Source organism: Triturus cristatus, chromosome 11 (genome assembly GCF_964204655.1).
Source record: "Triturus cristatus chromosome 11, aTriCri1.1, whole genome shotgun sequence".
NCBI classification, from domain to species: Eukaryota; Metazoa; Chordata; class Amphibia; order Caudata; family Salamandridae; genus Triturus; species Triturus cristatus.
In genome coordinates this window covers 936,752,872-936,777,966 of record NC_140594.1, presented here as the reverse complement: position 1 = coordinate 936,777,966, position 25,095 = coordinate 936,752,872, and the positions used below count along the sequence as shown (strand labels likewise).

General features: G+C 36.8%; 1 long non-coding RNA gene across 1 annotated transcript; it reads right to left on the bottom strand.

Moving 5' to 3' along the window:
* Window positions 1-1,883: 1,883 nt before the first annotated feature.
* LOC146785675 (uncharacterized) lies at window positions 1,884-24,886 on the bottom strand. Its single transcript, XR_014970750.1, has 46 exons — window positions 24,732-24,886; window positions 24,221-24,343; window positions 23,711-23,865; window positions 23,203-23,321; window positions 22,695-22,813; window positions 22,187-22,305; window positions 21,679-21,797; window positions 21,171-21,289; window positions 20,663-20,781; window positions 20,155-20,273; window positions 19,647-19,765; window positions 19,139-19,257; window positions 18,631-18,749; window positions 18,123-18,241; window positions 17,614-17,767; window positions 17,106-17,224; window positions 16,598-16,716; window positions 16,090-16,208; window positions 15,582-15,700; window positions 15,074-15,192; window positions 14,566-14,684; window positions 14,058-14,176; window positions 13,550-13,702; window positions 13,042-13,160; window positions 12,533-12,686; window positions 12,025-12,143; window positions 11,517-11,635; window positions 11,008-11,161; window positions 10,496-10,618; window positions 9,988-10,106; window positions 9,480-9,598; window positions 8,972-9,090; window positions 8,461-8,583; window positions 7,950-8,071; window positions 7,437-7,560; window positions 6,926-7,048; window positions 6,416-6,537; window positions 5,906-6,060; window positions 5,395-5,516; window positions 4,884-5,006; window positions 4,374-4,528; window positions 3,863-3,985; window positions 3,353-3,507; window positions 2,845-2,963; window positions 2,337-2,455; window positions 1,884-1,947 (listed from the first exon to the last, which is right to left on the bottom strand). It is a non-coding gene; the product is annotated as an uncharacterized LOC146785675 (long non-coding RNA).
* Window positions 24,887-25,095: the final 209 nt, after the last annotated feature.

The window sequence follows — 25,095 nt, the reverse complement described above, 5'->3', positions numbered from 1 at the left end:
ATGGAGTCTTTTATTGTGAAAATCAACAGCTCATTAGAAAATCAAATCTCAATTTTAGTTTTTAACCTCACATACTTCTCTGCAACATTGCTAGTTCCAGGATATAAAGCAGGCTTTAGTAGCGTTGGAGGCAGCCAGACTTTTATGAACTATCATGACCAACACAATGTGATCCATATTACTCTCATCTTGATAGAAATTATGTTCAGGCACAGTCTCCCACTGTAAGGTAGTGAGGACATGCTGATGCTGTGAGCGTCTTTTTAATGCATAAAGGAATTATTGTGAGTTTTACGTGCCTTGCATATTGGTAAAATGATGCCGTATGCCGGAAGACTTCCTTTTTTGTTTTTTTCTTCAGTCTCGCCAATTCAGAGAAACTCGGTTGTGAAACACTGCCACCTCTGGTCATTCAGTATAATCTGTAGATGGAAAAGTCCACTGTTAGCACATTTTCTATAAGCAATACAAAAAAATCTTGATGATTAGAAAGCGTAAACAGATCAATACTATGGAGTCTTTTATTGTGAAAATCAACAGCTCATTAGAAATTCAAATCTCAATTTTAGTTTTTAACCTCACATACTTCTCTGCAACATTGCTAGTTCCAGGATATAAAGCAGGCTTTAGTAGCGTTGGAGGCAGCCAAGCTTTTATGAACTATCATGACCAACACAATGTGATCCATATTACTCTCATCTTGACAGAAATTATGTTCAGGCACAGTCTCCCACTATAAGGTAGTGAGGACATGCTGATGCTGTGAGCGTCTTTTTAATGCATAAAGGAATTATTGTGAGTTTTACTTGCCTTGCATATTGGTAAAATGATGCCGTATGCCGGAAGACTTCCTTTTTTTTGTTTCTTCAGTCTCGGCAATTCAGAGAAACTCGGTTGTGAAACACTGCCACCTCTGGTCATTCAGTATAATTTGCAGATGGAAAAGTCCACTGTTAGCACATTTTCTATAAGCAATACAAAAAAAATCTTGATTTTTAGAAAGCGTAAACAGATCAATACTATGGAGTCTTTTATTGTGAAAATCAACAGCTCATTAGAAATTCAAATCTCAATTTTAGTTTTTAACCTCACATACTTCTCTGCAACATTGCTAGTTCCAGGATATAAAGCAGGCTTTAGTAGCGTTGGAGGCAGCCAGGCTTTTATGAACTATCATGACCAACACAATGTGATCCATATTACTCTCATCTTGACAGAAATTATGTTCAGGCACAGTCTCCCACTATAAGGTAGTGAGGACATGCTGATGCTGTGAGCGTCTTTTTAATGCATAAAGGAATTATTGTGAGTTTTACTTGCCTTATAAATTGGTAAAATGATCCCGTATGCCGGAAGACTTCCTTTTTTTTTTCTTCAGTCTCGGCAATTCAGAGAAACTAGGTTGTGAAACACTGCCACCTCTGGTCATTCAGTATAATCTGCAGATGGAAAAGTCCACTGTTAGCACATTTTCTATAAGCAATACAAAAAAAATCTTGATTTTTAGAAAGCGTAAACAGATCAATACTATGGAGTCTTTTATTGTGAAAATCAACAGCTCATTAGAAAATCAAATCTCAATTTTAGTTTTTAACCTCACATACTTCTCTGCAACATTGCTAGCTCCAGGATATAAAGCAGGCTTTAGTAGCATTGGAGGCAGCCAGGCTTTTATGAGCTATCATGACCAACACAATGTGATCCATATTACTTTCATCTTGACAGAAATTATGTTCAGGCACAGTCTCCCACTGTAAGGTAGTGAGGACATGCTGATGCTGTGAGCGTCTTTTTAATGCATAAAGGAATTATTGTGAGTTTTACTTGCCTTATAAATTGGTAAAATGATCCCGTATGCCGGAAGACTTCCTTTTTTTTTTCTTCAGTCTCGGCAATTCAGAGAAACTAGGTTGTGAAACACTGCCACCTCTGGTCATTCAGTATAATCTGCAGATGGAAAAGTCCACTGTTAGCACATTTTCTATAAGCAATACAAAAAAAATCTTGATGATTAGAAAGCGTAAACAGATCAATACTATGGAGTCTTTTATTGTGAAAATCAACAGCTCATTAGAAATTCAAATCTCAATTTTAGTTTTTAACCTCACATACTTCTCTGCAACATTGCTAGTTCCAGGATATAAAGCAGGCTTTAGTAGCGTTGGAGGCAGCCAGGCTTTTATGAACTATCATGACCAACACAATGTGATCCATATTACTCTCATCTTGACAGAAATTATGTTCAGGCACAGTCTCCCACTATAAGGTAGTGAGGACATGCTGATGCTGTGAGCGTCTTTTTAATGCATAAAGGAATTATTGTGAGTTTTACTTGCCTTATAAATTGGTAAAATGATCCCGTATGCCGGAAGACTTCCTTTTTTTTTTCTTCAGTCTCGGCAATTCAGAGAAACTAGGTTGTGAAACACTGCCACCTCTGGTCATTCAGTATAATCTGCAGATGGAAAAGTCCACTGTTAGCACATTTTCTATAAGCAATACAAAAAAAATCTTGATTTTTAGAAAGCGTAAACAGATCAATACTATGGAGTCTTTTATTGTGAAAATCAACAGCTCATTAGAAAATCAAATCTCAATTTTAGTTTTTAACCTCACATACTTCTCTGCAACATTGCTAGCTCCAGGATATAAAGCAGGCTTTAGTAGCGTTGGAGGCAGCCAGGCTTTTATGAACTATCATGACCAACACAATGTGATCCATATTACTTTCATCTTGACAGAAATTATGTTCAGGCACAGTCTCCCACTGTAAGGTAGTGAGGACATGCTGATGCTGTGAGCGTCTTTTTAATGCATAAAGGAATTATTGTGAGTTTTACTTGCCTTATAAATTGGTAAAATGATCCCGTATGCCGGAAGACTTCCTTTTTTTTTTCTTCAGTCTCGGCAATTCAGAGAAACTAGGTTGTGAAACACTGCCACCTCTGGTCATTCAGTATAATCTGCAGATGGAAAAGTCCACTGTTAGCACATTTTCTATAAGCAATACAAAAAAAATCTTGATGATTAGAAAGCGTAAACAGATCAATACTATGGAGTCTTTTATTGTGAAAATCAACAGCTCATTAGAAATTCAAATCTCAATTTTAGTTTTTAACCTCACATACTTCTCTGCAACATTGCTAGTTCCAGGATATAAAGCAGGCTTTAGTAGCGTTGGAGGCAGCCAGGCTTTTATGAACTATCATGACCAACACAATGTGATCCATATTACTCTCATCTTGACAGAAATTATGTTCAGGCACAGTCTCCCACTATAAGGTAGTGAGGACATGCTGATGCTGTGAGCGTCTTTTTAATGCATAAAGGAATTATTGTGAGTTTTACTTGCCTTGCATATTGGTAAAATGATGCCGTATGCCGGAAGACTTCCTTTTTTTTGTTTCTTCAGTCTCGGCAATTCAGAGAAACTCGGTTGTGAAACACTGCCACCTCTGGTCATTCAGTATAATTTGCAGATGGAAAAGTCCACTGTTAGCACATTTTCTATAAGCAATACAAAAAAAATCTTGATTTTTAGAAAGCGTAAACAGATCAATACTATGGAGTCTTTTATTGTGAAAATCAACAGCTCATTAGAAAATCAAATCTCAATTTTAGTTTTTAACCTCACATACTTCTCTGCAACATTGCTAGTTCCAGGATATAAAGCAGGCTTTAGTAGCGTTGGAGGCAGCCAGACTTTTATGAACTATCATGACCAACACAATGTGATCCATATTACTCTCATCTTGATAGAAATTATGTTCAGGCACAGTCTCCCACTGTAAGGTAGTGAGGACATGCTGATGCTGTGAGCGTCTTTTTAATGCATAAAGGAATTATTGTGAGTTTTACGTGCCTTGCATATTGGTAAAATGATGCCGTATGCCGGAAGACTTCCTTTTTTGTTTTTTTCTTCAGTCTCGGCAATTCAGAGAAACTCGGTTGTGAAACACTGCCACCTCTGGTCATTCAGTATAATCTGTAGATGGAAAAGTCCACTGTTAGCACATTTTCTATAAGCAATACAAAAAAATCTTGATGATTAGAAAGCGTAAACAGATCAATACTATGGAGTCTTTTATTGTGAAAATCAACAGCTCATTAGAAATTCAAATCTCAATTTTAGTTTTTAACCTCACATACTTCTCTGCAACATTGCTAGTTCCAGGATATAAAGCAGGCTTTAGTAGCGTTGGAGGCAGCCAAGCTTTTATGAACTATCATGACCAACACAATGTGATCCATATTACTCTCATCTTGACAGAAATTATGTTCAGGCACAGTCTCCCACTATAAGGTAGTGAGGACATGCTGATGCTGTGAGCGTCTTTTTAATGCATAAAGGAATTATTGTGAGTTTTACTTGCCTTGCATATTGGTAAAATGATGCCGTATGCCGGAAGACTTCCTTTTTTTTGTTTCTTCAGTCTCGGCAATTCAGAGAAACTCGGTTGTGAAACACTGCCACCTCTGGTCATTCAGTATAATTTGCAGATGGAAAAGTCCACTGTTAGCACATTTTCTATAAGCAATACAAAAAAAATCTTGATTTTTAGAAAGCGTAAACAGATCAATACTATGGAGTCTTTTATTGTGAAAATCAACAGCTCATTAGAAAATCAAATCTCAATTTTAGTTTTTAACCTCACATACTTCTCTGCAACATTGCTAGTTCCAGGATATAAAGCAGGCTTTAGTAGCGTTGGAGGCAGCCAGACTTTTATGAACTATCATGACCAACACAATGTGATCCATATTACTCTCATCTTGATAGAAATTATGTTCAGGCACAGTCTCCCACTGTAAGGTAGTGAGGACATGCTGATGCTGTGAGCGTCTTTTTAATGCATAAAGGAATTATTGTGAGTTTTACGTGCCTTGCATATTGGTACAATGATGCCGTATGCCGGAAGACTTCCTTTTTTGTTTTTTTCTTCAGTCTCGGCAATTCAGAGAAACTCGGTTGTGAAACACTGCCACCTCTGGTCATTCAGTATAATCTGTAGATGGAAAAGTCCACTGTTAGCACATTTTCTATAAGCAATACAAAAAAATCTTGATTTTTAGAAAGGGTAAACAGATCAATACTATGGAGTCTTTTATTGTGAAAATCAACAGCTCATTAGAAAATCAAATCTCAATTTTAGTTTTTAACCTCACATACTTCTCTGCAACATTGCTAGCTCCAGGATATAAAGCAGGCTTTAGTAGCATTGGAGGCAGCCAGGCTTTTATGAGCTATCATGACCAACACAATGTGATCCATATTACTTTCATCTTGACAGAAATTATGTTCAGGCACAGTCTCCCACTGTAAGGTAGTGAGGACATGCTGATGCTGTGAGCGTCTTTTTAATGCATAAAGGAATTATTGTGAGTTTTACTTGCCTTATAAATTGGTAAAATGATGCCGTATGCCGGAAGACTTCCTTTTTTTTTTGTTCTTCAGTCTCGGCAATTCAGAGAAACTCGGTTGTGAAACACTGCCACCTCTGGTCATTCAGTATAATCTGTAGATGGAAAAGTCCACTGTTAGCACATTTTCTATAAGCAATACAAAAAAAATCTTGATTTTTAGAAAGCGTAAACAGATCAATACTATGGAGTCTTTTATTGTGAAAATCAACAGCTCATTAGAAATTCAAATCTCAATTTTAGTTTTTAACCTCACATACTTCTCTGCAACATTGCTAGTTCCAGGATATAAAGCAGGCTTTAGTAGCGTTGGAGGCAGCCAGGCTTTTATGAACTATCATGACCAACACAATGTGATCCATATTACTTTCATCTTTACAGAAATTATGTTCAGGCACAGTCTCCCACTATAAGGTAGTGAGGACATGCTGATGCTGTGAGCGTCTTTTTAATGCATAAAGGAATTATTGTGAGTTTTACTTGCCTTGCATATTGGTAAAATGATGCCGTATGCCGGAAGACTTCCTTTTTTTTGTTTCTTCAGTCTCGGCAATTCAGAGAAACTCGGTTGTGAAACACTGCCACCTCTGGTCATTCAGTATAATTTGCAGATGGAAAAGTCCACTGTTAGCACATTTTCTATAAGCAATACAAAAAAAATCTTGATTTTTAGAAAGCGTAAACAGATCAATACTATGGAGTCTTTTATTGTGAAAATCAACAGCTCATTAGAAAATCAAATCTCAATTTTAGTTTTTAACCTCACATACTTCTCTGCAACATTGCTAGTTCCAGGATATAAAGCAGGCTTTAGTAGCGTTGGAGGCAGCCAGACTTTTATGAACTATCATGACCAACACAATGTGATCCATATTACTCTCATCTTGATAGAAATTATGTTCAGGCACAGTCTCCCACTGTAAGGTAGTGAGGACATGCTGATGCTGTGAGCGTCTTTTTAATGCATAAAGGAATTATTGTGAGTTTTACTTGCCTTGCATATTGGTAAAATGATGCCGTATGCCGGAAGACTTCCTTTTTTTTTTTTTCTTCAGTCTCGGCAATTCAGAGAAACTCGGTTGTGAAACACTGCCACCTCTGGTCATTCAGTATAATCTGTAGATGGAAAAGTCCACTGTTAGCACATTTTCTATAAGCAATACAAAAAAATCTTGATTTTTAGAAAGGGTAAACAGATCAATACTATGGAGTCTTTTATTGTGAAAATCAACAGCTCATTAGAAAATCAAATCTCAATTTTAGTTTTAAACCTCACATACTTCTCTGGAACATTGCTAGCTCCAGGATATAAAGCAGGCTTTAGTAGCGTTGGAGGCAGCCAGGCTTTTATGAACTATCATGACCAACACAATGTGATCCATATTACTTTCATCTTGATAGAAATTATGTTCAGGCACAGTCTCCCACTGTAAGGTAGTGAGGACATGCTGATGCTGTGAGCGTCTTTTTAATGCATAAAGGAATTATTGTGAGTTTTACTTGCCTTATAAATTGGTAAAATGATGCGGTATGCCGGAAGACTTCCTTTTTTTTTTTTTTCTTCAGTCTCGGCAATTCAGAGAAACTCGGTTGTGAAACACTGCCACCTCTGGTCATTCAGTATAATCTGTAGATGGAAAAGTCCACTGTTAGCACATTTTCTATAAGCAATACAAAAAAATCTTGATTTTTAGAAAGCGTAAACAGATCAATACTATGGAGCCTTTTATTGTGAAAATCAACAGCTCATTAGAAAATCAAATCTCAATTTTAGTTTTTAACCTCACATACTTCTCTGCAACATTGCTAGTTCCAGGATATAAAGCAGGCTTTAGTAGCGTTGGAGGCAGCCAGGCTTTTATGAACTATCATGACCAACACAATGTGATCCATATTACTTTCATCTTGACAGAAATTATGTTCAGGCACAGTCTCCCACTGTAAGGTAGTGAGGACATGCTGATGCTGTGAGCGTCTTTTTAATGCATAAAGGAATTATTGTGAGTTAAACTTGCCTTGTATATTGGTAAAATGATGCCGTATGCCGGAAGACTTCCTTTTTTTTTTTTGTTCTTCAGTCTCGGCAATTCAGAGAAACTCGGTTGTGAAACACTGCCACCTCTGGTCATTCAGTATAATCTGTAGATGGAAAAGTCCACTGTTAGCACATTTTCTATAAGCAATACAAAAAAAATCTTGATTTTTAGAAAGCGTAAACAGATCAATACTATGGAGTCTTTTATTGTGAAAATCAACAGCTCATTAGAAAATCAAATCTCAATTTTAGTTTTTAACCTCACATACTTCTCTGCAACATTGCTAGCTCCAGGATATAAAGCAGGCTTTAGTAGCATTGGAGGCAGCCAGGCTTTTATGAGCTATCATGACCAACACAATGTGATCCATATTACTTTCATCTTGACAGAAATTATGTTCAGGCACAGTCTCCCACTGTAAGGTAGTGAGGACATGCTGATGCTGTGAGCGTCTTTTTAATGCATAAAGGAATTATTGTGAGTTTTACTTGCCTTATAAATTGGTAAAATGATGCCGTATGCCGGAAGACTTCCTTTTTTTTTTGTTCTTCAGTCTCGGCAATTCAGAGAAACTCGGTTGTGAAACACTGCCACCTCTGGTCATTCAGTATAATCTGTAGATGGAAAAGTCCACTGTTAGCACATTTTCTATAAGCAATACAAAAAAAATCTTGATTTTTAGAAAGCGTAAACAGATCAATACTATGGAGTCTTTTATTGTGAAAATCAACAGCTCATTAGAAAATCAAATCTCAATTTTAGTTTTTAACCTCACATACTTCTCTGCAACATTGCTAGTTCCAGGATATAAAGCAGGCTTTAGTAGCGTTGGAGGCAGCCAGACTTTTATGAACTATCATGACCAACACAATGTGATCCATATTACTCTCATCTTGATAGAAATTATGTTCAGGCACAGTCTCCCACTGTAAGGTAGTGAGGACATGCTGATGCTGTGAGCGTCTTTTTAATGCATAAAGGAATTATTGTGAGTTTTACTTGCCTTATAAATTGGTAAAATGATGCGGTATGCCGGAAGACTTCCTTTTTTTTTTTTTTCTTCAGTCTCGGCAATTCAGAGAAACTCGGTTGTGAAACACTGCCACCTCTGGTCATTCAGTATAATCTGTAGATGGAAAAGTCCACTGTTAGCACATTTTCTATAAGCAATACAAAAAAATCTTGATTTTTAGAAAGCGTAAACAGATCAATACTATGGAGCCTTTTATTGTGAAAATCAACAGCTCATTAGAAAATCAAATCTCAATTTTAGTTTTTAACCTCACATACTTCTCTGCAACATTGCTAGTTCCAGGATATAAAGCAGGCTTTAGTAGCGTTGGAGGCAGCCAGGCTTTTATGAGCTATCATGACCAACACAATGTGATCCATATTACTTTCATCTTGACAGAAATTATGTTCAGGCACAGTCTCCCACTGTAAGGTAGTGAGGACATGCTGATGCTGTGAGCGTCTTTTTAATGCATAAAGGAATTATTGTGAGTTTTACTTGCCTTATAAATTGGTAAAATGATCCCGTATGCCGGAAGACTTCCTTTTTTTTTTCTTCAGTCTCGGCAATTCAGAGAAACTAGGTTGTGAAACACTGCCACCTCTGGTCATTCAGTATAATCTGCAGATGGAAAAGTCCACTGTTAGCACATTTTCTATAAGCAATACAAAAAAAATCTTGATGATTAGAAAGCGTAAACAGATCAATACTATGGAGTCTTTTATTGTGAAAATCAACAGCTCATTAGAAATTCAAATCTCAATTTTAGTTTTTAACCTCACATACTTCTCTGCAACATTGCTAGTTCCAGGATATAAAGCAGGCTTTAGTAGCGTTGGAGGCAGCCAGGCTTTTATGAACTATCATGACCAACACAATGTGATCCATATTACTCTCATCTTGACAGAAATTATGTTCAGGCACAGTCTCCCACTATAAGGTAGTGAGGACATGCTGATGCTGTGAGCGTCTTTTTAATGCATAAAGGAATTATTGTGAGTTTTACTTGCCTTATAAATTGGTAAAATGATCCCGTATGCCGGAAGACTTCCTTTTTTTTTTCTTCAGTCTCGGCAATTCAGAGAAACTAGGTTGTGAAACACTGCCACCTCTGGTCATTCAGTATAATCTGCAGATGGAAAAGTCCACTGTTAGCACATTTTCTATAAGCAATACAAAAAAAATCTTGATTTTTAGAAAGCGTAAACAGATCAATACTATGGAGTCTTTTATTGTGAAAATCAACAGCTCATTAGAAAATCAAATCTCAATTTTAGTTTTTAACCTCACATACTTCTCTGCAACATTGCTAGCTCCAGGATATAAAGCAGGCTTTAGTAGCGTTGGAGGCAGCCAGGCTTTTATGAACTATCATGACCAACACAATGTGATCCATATTACTTTCATCTTGACAGAAATTATGTTCAGGCACAGTCTCCCACTGTAAGGTAGTGAGGACATGCTGATGCTGTGAGCGTCTTTTTAATGCATAAAGGAATTATTGTGAGTTTTACTTGCCTTATAAATTGGTAAAATGATCCCGTATGCCGGAAGACTTCCTTTTTTTTTTCTTCAGTCTCGGCAATTCAGAGAAACTAGGTTGTGAAACACTGCCACCTCTGGTCATTCAGTATAATCTGCAGATGGAAAAGTCCACTGTTAGCACATTTTCTATAAGCAATACAAAAAAAATCTTGATGATTAGAAAGCGTAAACAGATCAATACTATGGAGTCTTTTATTGTGAAAATCAACAGCTCATTAGAAATTCAAATCTCAATTTTAGTTTTTAACCTCACATACTTCTCTGCAACATTGCTAGTTCCAGGATATAAAGCAGGCTTTAGTAGCGTTGGAGGCAGCCAGGCTTTTATGAACTATCATGACCAACACAATGTGATCCATATTACTCGCATCTTGACAGAAATTATGTTCAGGCACAGTCTCCCACTATAAGGTAGTGAGGACATGCTGATGCTGTGAGCGTCTTTTTAATGCATAAAGGAATTATTGTGAGTTTTACTTGCCTTATAAATTGGTAAAATGATGCCGTATGCCGGAAGACTTCCTTTTTTTTTTTGTTCTTCAGTCTCGGCAATTCAGAGAAACTCGGTTGTGAAACACTGCCACCTCTGGTCATTCAGTATAATCTGTAGATGGAAAAGTCCACTGTTAGCACATTTTCTATAAGCAATACAAAAAAAATCTTGATTTTTAGAAAGCGTAAACAGATCAATACTATGGAGTCTTTTATTGTGAAAATCAACAGCTCATTAGAAATTCAAATCTCAATTTTAGTTTTTAACCTCACATACTTCTCTGCAACATTGCTAGTTCCAGGATATAAAGCAGGCTTTAGTAGCGTTGGAGGCAGCCAGACTTTTATGAACTATCATGACCAACACAATGTGATCCATATTACTCTCATCTTGACAGAAATTATGTTCAGGCACAGTCTCCCACTGTAAGGTAGTGAGGACATGCTGATGCTGTGAGCGTCTTTTTAATGCATAAAGGAATTATTGTGAGTTTTACTTGCCTTGCATATTGGTAAAATGATGCCGTATGCCGGAAGACTTCCTTTTTTTTTTTCTTCAGTCTCGTCAATTCAGAGAAACTCGGTTGTGAAACACTGCCACCTCTGGTCATTCAGTATAATTTGCAGATGGAAAAGTCCACTGTTAGCACATTTTCTATAAGCAATACAAAAAAAATCTTGATTTTTAGAAAGCGTAAACAGATCAATACTATGGAGTCTTTTATTGTGAAAATCAACAGCTCATTAGAAAATCAAATCTCAATTTTAGTTTTTAAGCTCACATACTTCTCTGCAACATTGCTAGCTCCAGGATATAAAGCAGGCTTTAGTAGCATTGGAGGCAGCCAGGCTTTTATGAGCTATCATGACCAACACAATGTGATCCATATTACTTTCATCTTGACAGAAATTATGTTCAGGCACAGTCTCCCACTGTAAGGTAGTGAGGACATGCTGATGCTGTGAGCGTCTTTTTAATGCATAAAGGAATTATTGTGAGTTTTACTTGCCTTATAAATTGGTAAAATGATCCCGTATGCCGGAAGACTTCCTTTTTTTTTTCTTCAGTCTCGGCAATTCAGAGAAACTAGGTTGTGAAACACTGCCACCTCTGGTCATTCAGTATAATCTGCAGATGGAAAAGTCCACTGTTAGCACATTTTCTATAAGCAATACAAAAAAAATCTTGATGATTAGAAAGCGTAAACAGATCAATACTATGGAGTCTTTTATTGTGAAAATCAACAGCTCATTAGAAATTCAAATCTCAATTTTAGTTTTTAACCTCACATACTTCTCTGCAACATTGCTAGTTCCAGGATATAAAGCAGGCTTTAGTAGCGTTGGAGGCAGCCAGGCTTTTATGAACTATCATGACCAACACAATGTGATCCATATTACTCTCATCTTGACAGAAATTATGTTCAGGCACAGTCTCCCACTATAAGGTAGTGAGGACATGCTGATGCTGTGAGCGTCTTTTTAATGCATAAAGGAATTATTGTGAGTTTTACTTGCCTTATAAATTGGTAAAATGATCCCGTATGCCGGAAGACTTCCTTTTTTTTTTCTTCAGTCTCGGCAATTCAGAGAAACTAGGTTGTGAAACACTGCCACCTCTGGTCATTCAGTATAATCTGCAGATGGAAAAGTCCACTGTTAGCACATTTTCTATAAGCAATACAAAAAAAATCTTGATTTTTAGAAAGCGTAAACAGATCAATACTATGGAGTCTTTTATTGTGAAAATCAACAGCTCATTAGAAATTCAAATCTCAATTTTAGTTTTTAACCTCACATACTTCTCTGCAACATTGCTAGTTCCAGGATATAAAGCAGGCTTTAGTAGCGTTGGAGGCAGCCAGACTTTTATGAACTATCATGACCAACACAATGTGATCCATATTACTCTCATCTTGACAGAAATTATGTTCAGGCACAGTCTCCCACTGTAAGGTAGTGAGGACATGCTGATGCTGTGAGCGTCTTTTTAATGCATAAAGGAATTATTGTGAGTTTTACTTGCCTTGCATATTGGTAAAATGATGCCGTATGCCGGAAGACTTCCTTTTTTTTTTTCTTCAGTCTCGTCAATTCAGAGAAACTCGGTTGTGAAACACTGCCACCTCTGGTCATTCAGTATAATTTGCAGATGGAAAAGTCCACTGTTAGCACATTTTCTATAAGCAATACAAAAAAAATCTTGATTTTTAGAAAGCGTAAACAGATCAATACTATGGAGTCTTTTATTGTGAAAATCAACAGCTCATTAGAAATTCAAATCTCAATTTTAGTTTTTAACCTCACATACTTCTCTGCAACATTGCTAGTTCCAGGATATAAAGCAGGCTTTAGTAGCGTTGGAGGCAGCCAGGCTTTTATGAACTATCATGACCAACACAATGTGATCCATATTACTCTCATCTTGACAGAAATTATGTTCAGGCACAGTCTCCCACTATAAGGTAGTGAGGACATGCTGATGCTGTGAGCGTCTTTTTAATGCATAAAGGAATTATTGTGAGTTTTACTTGCCTTATAAATTGGTAAAATGATCCCGTATGCCGGAAGACTTCCTTTTTTTTTTCTTCAGTCTCGGCAATTCAGAGAAACTAGGTTGTGAAACACTGCCACCTCTGGTCATTCAGTATAATCTGCAGATGGAAAAGTCCACTGTTAGCACATTTTCTATAAGCAATACAAAAAAAATCTTGATGATTAGAAAGCGTAAACAGATCAATACTATGGAGTCTTTTATTGTGAAAATCAACAGCTCATTAGAAATTCAAATCTCAATTTTAGTTTTTAACCTCACATACTTCTCTGCAACATTGCTAGTTCCAGGATATAAAGCAGGCTTTAGTAGCGTTGGAGGCAGCCAGACTTTTATGAACTATCATGACCAACACAATGTGATCCATATTACTCTCATCTTGACAGAAATTATGTTCAGGCACAGTCTCCCACTGTAAGGTAGTGAGGACATGCTGATGCTGTGAGCGTCTTTTTAATGCATAAAGGAATTATTGTGAGTTTTACTTGCCTTGCATATTGGTAAAATGATGCCGTATGCCGGAAGACTTCCTTTTTTTTTTCTTCAGTCTCGTCAATTCAGAGAAACTCGGTTGTGAAACACTGCCACCTCTGGTCATTCAGTATAATTTGCAGATGGAAAAGTCCACTGTTAGCACATTTTCTATAAGCAATACAAAAAAAATCTTGATTTTTAGAAAGCGTAAACAGATCAATACTATGGAGTCTTTTATTGTGAAAATCAACAGCTCATTAGAAAATCAAATCTCAATTTTAGTTTTTAACCTCACATACTTCTCTGCAACATTGCTAGCTCCAGGATATAAAGCAGGCTTTAGTAGCATTGGAGGCAGCCAGGCTTTTATGAGCTATCATGACCAACACAATGTGATCCATATTACTTTCATCTTGACAGAAATTATGTTCAGGCACAGTCTCCCACTGTAAGGTAGTGAGGACATGCTGATGCTGTGAGCGTCTTTTTAATGCATAAAGGAATTATTGTGAGTTTTACTTGCCTTATAAATTGGTAAAATGATCCCGTATGCCGGAAGACTTCCTTTTTTTTTTCTTCAGTCTCGGCAATTCAGAGAAACTAGGTTGTGAAACACTGCCACCTCTGGTCATTCAGTATAATCTGCAGATGGAAAAGTCCACTGTTAGCACATTTTCTATAAGCAATACAAAAAAAATCTTGATGATTAGAAAGCGTAAACAGATCAATACTATGGAGTCTTTTATTGTGAAAATCAACAGCTCATTAGAAATTCAAATCTCAATTTTAGTTTTTAACCTCACATACTTCTCTGCAACATTGCTAGTTCCAGGATATAAAGCAGGCTTTAGTAGCGTTGGAGGCAGCCAGACTTTTATGAACTATCATGACCAACACAATGTGATCCATATTACTCTCATCTTGACAGAAATTATGTTCAGGCACAGTCTCCCACTGTAAGGTAGTGAGGACATGCTGATGCTGTGAGCGTCTTTTTAATGCATAAAGGAATTATTGTGAGTTTTACTTGCCTTGCATATTGGTAAAATGATGCCGTATGCCGGAAGACTTCCTTTTTTTTTTCTTCAGTCTCGGCAATTCAGAGAAACTAGGTTGTGAAACACTGCCACCTCTGGTCATTCAGTATAATCTGCAGATGGAAAAGTCCACTGTTAGCACATTTTCTATAAGCAATACAAAAAAAATCTTGATTTTTAGAAAGCGTAAACAGATCAATACTATGGAGTCTTTTATTGTGAAAATCAACAGCTCATTAGAAAATCAAATCTCAATTTTAGTTTTTAACCTCACATACTTCTCTGCAACATTGCTAGCTCCAGGATATAAAGCAGGCTTTAGTAGCATTGGAGGCAGCCAGGCTTTTATGAGCTATCATGACCAACACAATGTGATCCATATTACTTTCATCTTGACAGAAATTATGTTCAGGCTCAGTCTCCCACTGTAAGGTAGTGAGGACATGCTGATGCTGTGAGCGTCTTTTTAATGCATAAAGGAATTATTGTGAGTTTTACTTGCCTTATAAATTGGTAAAATGATCCCGTATGCCGGAAGACTTCCTTTTTTTTTTCTTCAGTCTCGGCAATTCAGAGAAACTAGGTTGTGAAACACTGCCACCTCTGGTCATTCAGTATAATCTGCAGATGGAAAAGTCCACTGTTAGCACATTTTCTATAAGCAATACAAAAAAAATCTTGATGATTAGAAAGCGTAAACAGATCAATACTATGGAGTCTTTTATTGTGAAAATCAACAGCTCATTAGAAATTCAAATCTCAATTTTAGTTTTTAACCTCACATACTTCTCTGCAACATTGCTAGTTCCAGGATATAAAGCAGGCTTTAGTAGCGTTGGAGGCAGCCAGGCTTTTATGAACTATCATGACCAACACAATGTGATCCATATTACTCTCATCTTGACAGAAATTATGTTCAGGCACAGTCTCCCACTATAAGGTAGTGAGGACATGCTGATGCTGTGAGCGTCTTTTTAATGCATAAAGGAATTATTGTGAGTTTTACTTGCCTTATAAATTGGTAAAATGATCCCGTATGCCGGAAGACTTCCTTTTTTTTTTCTTCAGTCTCGGCAATTCAGAGAAACTAGGTTGTGAAACACTGCCACCTCTGGTCATTCAGTATAATCTGCAGATGGAAAAGTCCACTGTTAGCACATTTTCTATAAGCAATACAAAAAAAATCTTGATTTTTAGAAAGCGTAAACAGATCAATACTATGGAGTCTTTTATTGTGAAAATCAACAGCTCATTAGAAAATCAAATCTCAATTTTAGTTTTTAACCTCACATACTTCTCTGCAACATTGCTAGCTCCAGGATATAAAGCAGGCTTTAGTAGCATTGGAGGCAGCCAGGCTTTTATGAGCTATCATGACCAACACAATGTGATCCATATTACTTTCATCTTGACAGAAATTATGTTCAGGCACAGTCTCCCACTGTAAGGTAGTGAGGACATGCTGATGCTGTGAGCGTCTTTTTAATGCATAAAGGAATTATTGTGAGTTTTACTTGCCTTATAAATTGGTAAAATGATCCCGTATGCCGGAAGACTTCCTTTTTTTTTTCTTCAGTCTCGGCAATTCAGAGAAACTAGGTTGTGAAACACTGCCACCTCTGGTCATTCAGTATAATCTGCAGATGGAAAAGTCCACTGTTAGCACATTTTCTATAAGCAATACAAAAAAAATCTTGATGATTAGAAAGCGTAAACAGATCAATACTATGGAGTCTTTTATTGTGAAAATCAACAGCTCATTAGAAATTCAAATCTCAATTTTAGTTTTTAACCTCACATACTTCTCTGCAACATTGCTAGTTCCAGGATATAAAGCAGGCTTTAGTAGCGTTGGAGGCAGCCAGGCTTTTATGAACTATCATGACCAACACAATGTGATCCATATTACTCTCATCTTGACAGAAATTATGTTCAGGCACAGTCTCCCACTATAAGGTAGTGAGGACATGCTGATGCTGTGAGCGTCTTTTTAATGCATAAAGGAATTATTGTGAGTTTTACTTGCCTTATAAATTGGTAAAATGATCCCGTATGCCGGAAGACTTCCTTTTTTTTTTCTTCAGTCTCGGCAATTCAGAGAAACTAGGTTGTGAAACACTGCCACCTCTGGTCATTCAGTATAATCTGCAGATGGAAAAGTCCACTGTTAGCACATTTTCTATAAGCAATACAAAAAAAATCTTGATTTTTAGAAAGCGTAAACAGATCAATACTATGGAGTCTTTTATTGTGAAAATCAACAGCTCATTAGAAAATCAAATCTCAATTTTAGTTTTTAACCTCACATACTTCTCTGCAACATTGCTAGCTCCAGGATATAAAGCAGGCTTTAGTAGCATTGGAGGCAGCCAGGCTTTTATGAGCTATCATGACCAACACAATGTGATCCATATTACTTTCATCTTGACAGAAATTATGTTCAGGCACAGTCTCCCACTGTAAGGTAGTGAGGACATGCTGATGCTGTGAGCGTCTTTTTAATGCATAAAGGAATTATTGTGAGTTTTACTTGCCTTATAAATTGGTAAAATGATCCCGTATGCCGGAAGACTTCCTTTTTTTTTTCTTCAGTCTCGGCAATTCAGAGAAACTAGGTTGTGAAACACTGCCACCTCTGGTCATTCAGTATAATCTGCAGATGGAAAAGTCCACTGTTAGCACATTTTCTATAAGCAATACAAAAAAAATCTTGATGATTAGAAAGCGTAAACAGATCAATACTATGGAGTCTTTTATTGTGAAAATCAACAGCTCATTAGAAAATCAAATCTCAATTTTAGTTTTTAACCTCACATACTTCTCTGCAACATTGCTAGCTCCAGGATATAAAGCAGGCTTTAGTAGCATTGGAGGCAGCCAGGCTTTTATGAGCTATCATGACCAACACAATGTGATCCATATTACTTTCATCTTGACAGAAATTATGTTCAGGCACAGTCTCCCACTGTAAGGTAGTGAGGACATGCTGATGCTGTGAGCGTCTTTTTAATGCATAAAGGAATTATTGTGAGTTTTACTTGCCTTGCATATTGGTAAAATGATGCCGTATGCCGGAAGACTTCCTTTTTTTTTTTCTTCAGTCTCGTCAATTCAGAGAAACTCGGTTGTGAAACACTGCCACCTCTGGTCATTCAGTATAATTTGCAGATGGAAAAGTCCACTGTTAGCACATTTTCTATAAGCAATACAAAAAAAATCTTGATTTTTAGAAAGCGTAAACAGATCAATACTATGGAGTCTTTTATTGTGAAAATCAACAGCTCATTAGAAATTCAAATCTCAATTTTAGTTTTTAACCTCACATACTTCTCTGCAACATTGCTAGTTCCAGGATATAAAGCAGGCTTTAGTAGCGTTGGAGGCAGCCAGGCTTTTATGAACTATCATGACCAACACAATGTGATCCATATTACTCTCATCTTGACAGAAATTATGTTCAGGCACAGTCTCCCACTATAAGGTAGTGAGGACATGCTGATGCTGTGAGCGTCTTTTTAATGCATAAAGGAATTATTGTGAGTTTTACTTGCCTTATAAATTGGTAAAATGATCCCGTATGCCGGAAGACTTCCTTTTTTTTTTCTTCAGTCTCGGCAATTCAGAGAAACTAGGTTGTGAAACACTGCCACCTCTGGTCATTCAGTATAATCTGCAGATGGAAAAGTCCACTGTTAGCACATTTTCTATAAGCAATACAAAAAAAATCTTGATTTTTAGAAAGCGTAAACAGATCAATACTATGGAGTCTTTTATTGTGAAAATCAACAGCTCATTAGAAAATCAAATCTCAATTTTAGTTTTTAACCTCACATACTTCTCTGCAACATTGCTAGCTCCAGGATATAAAGCAGGCTTTAGTAGCATTGGAGGCAGCCAGGCTTTTATGAGCTATCATGACCAACACAATGTGATCCATATTACTTTCATCTTGACAGAAATTATGTTCAGGCTCAGTCTCCCACTGTAAGGTAGTGAGGACATGCTGATGCTGTGAGCGTCTTTTTAATGCATAAAGGAATTATTGTGAGTTTTACTTGCCTTATAAATTGGTAAAATGATCCCGTATGCCGGAAGACTTCCTTTTTTTTTTCTTCAGTCTCGGCAATTCAGAGAAACTAGGTTGTGAAACACTGCCACCTCTGGTCATTCAGTATAATCTGCAGATGGAAAAGTCCACTGTTAGCACATTTTCTATAAGCAATACAAAAAAAATCTTGATGATTAGAAAGCGTAAACAGATCAATACTATGGAGTCTTTTATTGTGAAAATCAACAGCTCATTAGAAATTCAAATCTCAATTTTAGTTTTTAACCTCACATACTTCTCTGCAACATTGCTAGTTCCAGGATATAAAGCAGGCTTTAGTAGCGTTGGAGGCAGCCAGGCTTTTATGAACTATCATGACCAACACAATGTGATCCATATTACTCTCATCTTGACAGAAATTATGTTCAGGCACAGTCTCCCACTATAAGGTAGTGAGGACATGCTGATGCTGTGAGCGTCTTTTTAATGCATAAAGGAATTATTGTGAGTTTTACTTGCCTTATAAATTGGTAAAATGATCCCGTATGCCGGAAGACTTCCTTTTTTTTTTCTTCAGTCTCGGCAATTCAGAGAAACTAGGTTGTGAAACACTGCCACCTCTGGTCATTCAGTATAATCTGCAGATGGAAAAGTCCACTGTTAGCACATTTTCTATAAGCAATACAAAAAAAATCTTGATTTTTAGAAAGCGTAAACAGATCAATACTATGGAGTCTTTTATTGTGAAAATCAACAGCTCATTAGAAAATCAAATCTCAATTTTAGTTTTTAACCTCACATACTTCTCTGCAACATTGCTAGCTCCAGGATATAAAGCAGGCTTTAGTAGCATTGGAGGCAGCCAGGCTTTTATGAGCTATCATGACCAACACAATGTGATCCATATTACTTTCATCTTGACAGAAATTATGTTCAGGCACAGTCTCCCACTGTAAGGTAGTGAGGACATGCTGATGCTGTGAGCGTCTTTTTAATGCATAAAGGAATTATTGTGAGTTTTACTTGCCTTATAAATTGGTAAAATGATCCCGTATGCCGGAAGACTTCCTTTTTTTTTTCTTCAGTCTCGGCAATTCAGAGAAACTAGGTTGTGAAACACTGCCACCTCTGGTCATTCAGTATAATCTGCAGATGGAAAAGTCCACTGTTAGCACATTTTCTATAAGCAATACAAAAAAAATCTTGATGATTAGAAAGCGTAAACAGATCAATACTATGGAGTCTTTTATTGTGAAAATCAACAGCTCATTAGAAATTCAAATCTCAATTTTAGTTTTTAACCTCACATACTTCTCTGCAACATTGCTAGTTCCAGGATATAAAGCAGGCTTTAGTAGCGTTGGAGGCAGCCAGGCTTTTATGAACTATCATGACCAACACAATGTGATCCATATTACTCTCATCTTGACAGAAATTATGTTCAGGCACAGTCTCCCACTATAAGGTAGTGAGGACATGCTGATGCTGTGAGCGTCTTTTTAATGCATAAAGGAATTATTGTGAGTTTTACTTGCCTTATAAATTGGTAAAATGATCCCGTATGCCGGAAGACTTCCTTTTTTTTTTCTTCAGTCTCGGCAATTCAGAGAAACTAGGTTGTGAAACACTGCCACCTCTGGTCATTCAGTATAATCTGCAGATGGAAAAGTCCACTGTTAGCACATTTTCTATAAGCAATACAAAAAAAATCTTGATTTTTAGAAAGCGTAAACAGATCAATACTATGGAGTCTTTTATTGTGAAAATCAACAGCTCATTAGAAAATCAAATCTCAATTTTAGTTTTTAACCTCACATACTTCTCTGCAACATTGCTAGCTCCAGGATATAAAGCAGGCTTTAGTAGCATTGGAGGCAGCCAGGCTTTTATGAGCTATCATGACCAACACAATGTGATCCATATTACTTTCATCTTGACAGAAATTATGTTCAGGCACAGTCTCCCACTGTAAGGTAGTGAGGACATGCTGATGCTGTGAGCGTCTTTTTAATGCATAAAGGAATTATTGTGAGTTTTACTTGCCTTATAAATTGGTAAAATGATCCCGTATGCCGGAAGACTTCCTTTTTTTTTTCTTCAGTCTCGGCAATTCAGAGAAACTAGGTTGTGAAACACTGCCACCTCTGGTCATTCAGTATAATCTGCAGATGGAAAAGTCCACTGTTAGCACATTTTCTATAAGCAATACAAAAAAAATCTTGATGATTAGAAAGCGTAAACAGATCAATACTATGGAGTCTTTTATTGTGAAAATCAACAGCTCATTAGAAAATCAAATCTCAATTTTAGTTTTTAACCTCACATACTTCTCTGCAACATTGCTAGCTCCAGGATATAAAGCAGGCTTTAGTAGCATTGGAGGCAGCCAGGCTTTTATGAGCTATCATGACCAACACAATGTGATCCATATTACTTTCATCTTGACAGAAATTATGTTCAGGCACAGTCTCCCACTGTAAGGTAGTGAGGACATGCTGATGCTGTGAGCGTCTTTTTAATGCATAAAGGAATTATTGTGAGTTTTACTTGCCTTATAAATTGGTAAAATGATCCCGTATGCCGGAAGACTTCCTTTTTTTTTTCTTCAGTCTCGGCAATTCAGAGAAACTAGGTTGTGAAACACTGCCACCTCTGGTCATTCAGTATAATCTGCAGATGGAAAAGTCCACTGTTAGCACATTTTCTATAAGCAATACAAAAAAAATCTTGATGATTAGAAAGCGTAAACAGATCAATACTATGGAGTCTTTTATTGTGAAAATCAACAGCTCATTAGAAATTCAAATCTCAATTTTAGTTTTTAACCTCACATACTTCTCTGCAACATTGCTAGTTCCAGGATATAAAGCAGGCTTTAGTAGCGTTGGAGGCAGCCAGGCTTTTATGAACTATCATGACCAACACAATGTGATCCATATTACTCTCATCTTGACAGAAATTATGTTCAGGCACAGTCTCCCACTATAAGGTAGTGAGGACATGCTGATGCTGTGAGCGTCTTTTTAATGCATAAAGGAATTATTGTGAGTTTTACTTGCCTTATAAATTGGTAAAATGATCCCGTATGCCGGAAGACTTCCTTTTTTTTTTCTTCAGTCTCGGCAATTCAGAGAAACTAGGTTGTGAAACACTGCCACCTCTGGTCATTCAGTATAATCTGCAGATGGAAAAGTCCACTGTTAGCACATTTTCTATAAGCAATACAAAAAAAATCTTGATTTTTAGAAAGCGTAAACAGATCAATACTATGGAGTCTTTTATTGTGAAAATCAACAGCTCATTAGAAAATCAAATCTCAATTTTAGTTTTTAACCTCACATACTTCTCTGCAACATTGCTAGCTCCAGGATATAAAGCAGGCTTTAGTAGCATTGGAGGCAGCCAGGCTTTTATGAGCTATCATGACCAACACAATGTGATCCATATTACTTTCATCTTGACAGAAATTATGTTCAGGCACAGTCTCCCACTGTAAGGTAGTGAGGACATGCTGATGCTGTGAGCGTCTTTTTAATGCATAAAGGAATTATTGTGAGTTTTACTTGCCTTATAAATTGGTAAAATGATCCCGTATGCCGGAAGACTTCCTTTTTTTTTTCTTCAGTCTCGGCAATTCAGAGAAACTAGGTTGTGAAACACTGCCACCTCTGGTCATTCAGTATAATCTGCAGATGGAAAAGTCCACTGTTAGCACATTTTCTATAAGCAATACAAAAAAAATCTTGATGATTAGAAAGCGTAAACAGATCAATACTATGGAGTCTTTTATTGTGAAAATCAACAGCTCATTAGAAATTCAAATCTCAATTTTAGTTTTTAACCTCACATACTTCTCTGCAACATTGCTAGTTCCAGGATATAAAGCAGGCTTTAGTAGCGTTGGAGGCAGCCAGGCTTTTATGAACTATCATGACCAACACAATGTGATCCATATTACTCTCATCTTGACAGAAATTATGTTCAGGCACAGTCTCCCACTATAAGGTAGTGAGGACATGCTGATGCTGTGAGCGTCTTTTTAATGCATAAAGGAATTATTGTGAGTTTTACTTGCCTTATAAATTGGTAAAATGATCCCGTATGCCGGAAGACTTCCTTTTTTTTTTCTTCAGTCTCGGCAATTCAGAGAAACTAGGTTGTGAAACACTGCCACCTCTGGTCATTCAGTATAATCTGCAGATGGAAAAGTCCACTGTTAGCACATTTTCTATAAGCAATACAAAAAAAATCTTGATTTTTAGAAAGCGTAAACAGATCAATACTATGGAGTCTTTTATTGTGAAAATCAACAGCTCATTAGAAAATCAAATCTCAATTTTAGTTTTTAACCTCACATACTTCTCTGCAACATTGCTAGCTCCAGGATATAAAGCAGGCTTTAGTAGCGTTGGAGGCAGCCAGGCTTTTATGAACTATCATGACCAACACAATGTGATCCATATTACTTTCATCTTGACAGAAATTATGTTCAGGCACAGTCTCCCACTGTAAGGTAGTGAGGACATGCTGATGCTGTGAGCGTCTTTTTAATGCATAAAGGAATTATTGTGAGTTTTACTTGCCTTATAAATTGGTAAAATGATCCCGTATGCCGGAAGACTTCCTTTTTTTTTTCTTCAGTCTCGGCAATTCAGAGAAACTAGGTTGTGAAACACTGCCACCTCTGGTCATTCAGTATAATCTGCAGATGGAAAAGTCCACTGTTAGCACATTTTCTATAAGCAATACAAAAAAAATCTTGATGATTAGAAAGCGTAAACAGATCAATACTATGGAGTCTTTTATTGTGAAAATCAACAGCTCATTAGAAATTCAAATCTCAATTTTAGTTTTTAACCTCACATACTTCTCTGCAACATTGCTAGTTCCAGGATATAAAGCAGGCTTTAGTAGCGTTGGAGGCAGCCAGGCTTTTATGAACTATCATGACCAACACAATGTGATCCATATTACTCTCATCTTGACAGAAATTATGTTCAGGCACAGTCTCCCACTATAAGGTAGTGAGGACATGCTGATGCTGTGAGCGTCTTTTTAATGCATAAAGGAATTATTGTGAGTTTTACTTGCCTTGCATATTGGTAAAATGATGCCGTATGCCGGAAGACTTCCTTTTTTTTGTTTCTTCAGTCTCGGCAATTCAGAGAAACTCGGTTGTGAAACACTGCCACCTCTGGTCATTCAGTATAATTTGCAGATGGAAAAGTCCACTGTTAGCACATTTTCTATAAGCAATACAAAAAAAATCTTGATTTTTAGAAAGCGTAAACAGATCAATACTATGGAGTCTTTTATTGTGAAAATCAACAGCTCATTAGAAAATCAAATCTCAATTTTAGTTTTTAACCTCACATACTTCTCTGCAACATTGCTAGTTCCAGGATATAAAGCAGGCTTTAGTAGCGTTGGAGGCAGCCAGACTTTTATGAACTATCATGACCAACACAATGTGATCCATATTACTCTCATCTTGATAGAAATTATGTTCAGGCACAGTCTCCCACTGTAAGGTAGTGAGGACATGCTGATGCTGTGAGCGTCTTTTTAATGCATAAAGGAATTATTGTGAGTTTTACGTGCCTTGCATATTGGTAAAATGATGCCGTATGCCGGAAGACTTCCTTTTTTGTTTTTTTCTTCAGTCTCGGCAATTCAGAGAAACTCGGTTGTGAAACACTGCCACCTCTGGTCATTCAGTATAATCTGTAGATGGAAAAGTCCACTGTTAGCACATTTTCTATAAGCAATACAAAAAAATCTTGATGATTAGAAAGCGTAAACAGATCAATACTATGGAGTCTTTTATTGTGAAAATCAACAGCTCATTAGAAATTCAAATCTCAATTTTAGTTTTTAACCTCACATACTTCTCTGCAACATTGCTAGTTCCAGGATATAAAGCAGGCTTTAGTAGCGTTGGAGGCAGCCAAGCTTTTATGAACTATCATGACCAACACAATGTGATCCATATTACTCTCATCTTGACAGAAATTATGTTCAGGCACAGTCTCCCACTATAAGGTAGTGAGGACATGCTGATGCTGTGAGCGTCTTTTTAATGCATAAAGGAATTATTGTGAGTTTTACTTGCCTTGCATATTGGTAAAATGATGCCGTATGCCGGAAGACTTCCTTTTTTTTGTTTCTTCAGTCTCGGCAATTCAGAGAAACTCGGTTGTGAAACACTGCCACCTCTGGTCATTCAGTATAATTTGCAGATGGAAAAGTCCACTGTTAGCACATTTTCTATAAGCAATACAAAAAAAATCTTGATTTTTAGAAAGCGTAAACAGATCAATACTATGGAGTCTTTTATTGTGAAAATCAACAGCTCATTAGAAAATCAAATCTCAATTTTAGTTTTTAACCTCACATACTTCTCTGCAACATTGCTAGTTCCAGGATATAAAGCAGGCTTTAGTAGCGTTGGAGGCAGCCAGGCTTTTATGAACTAT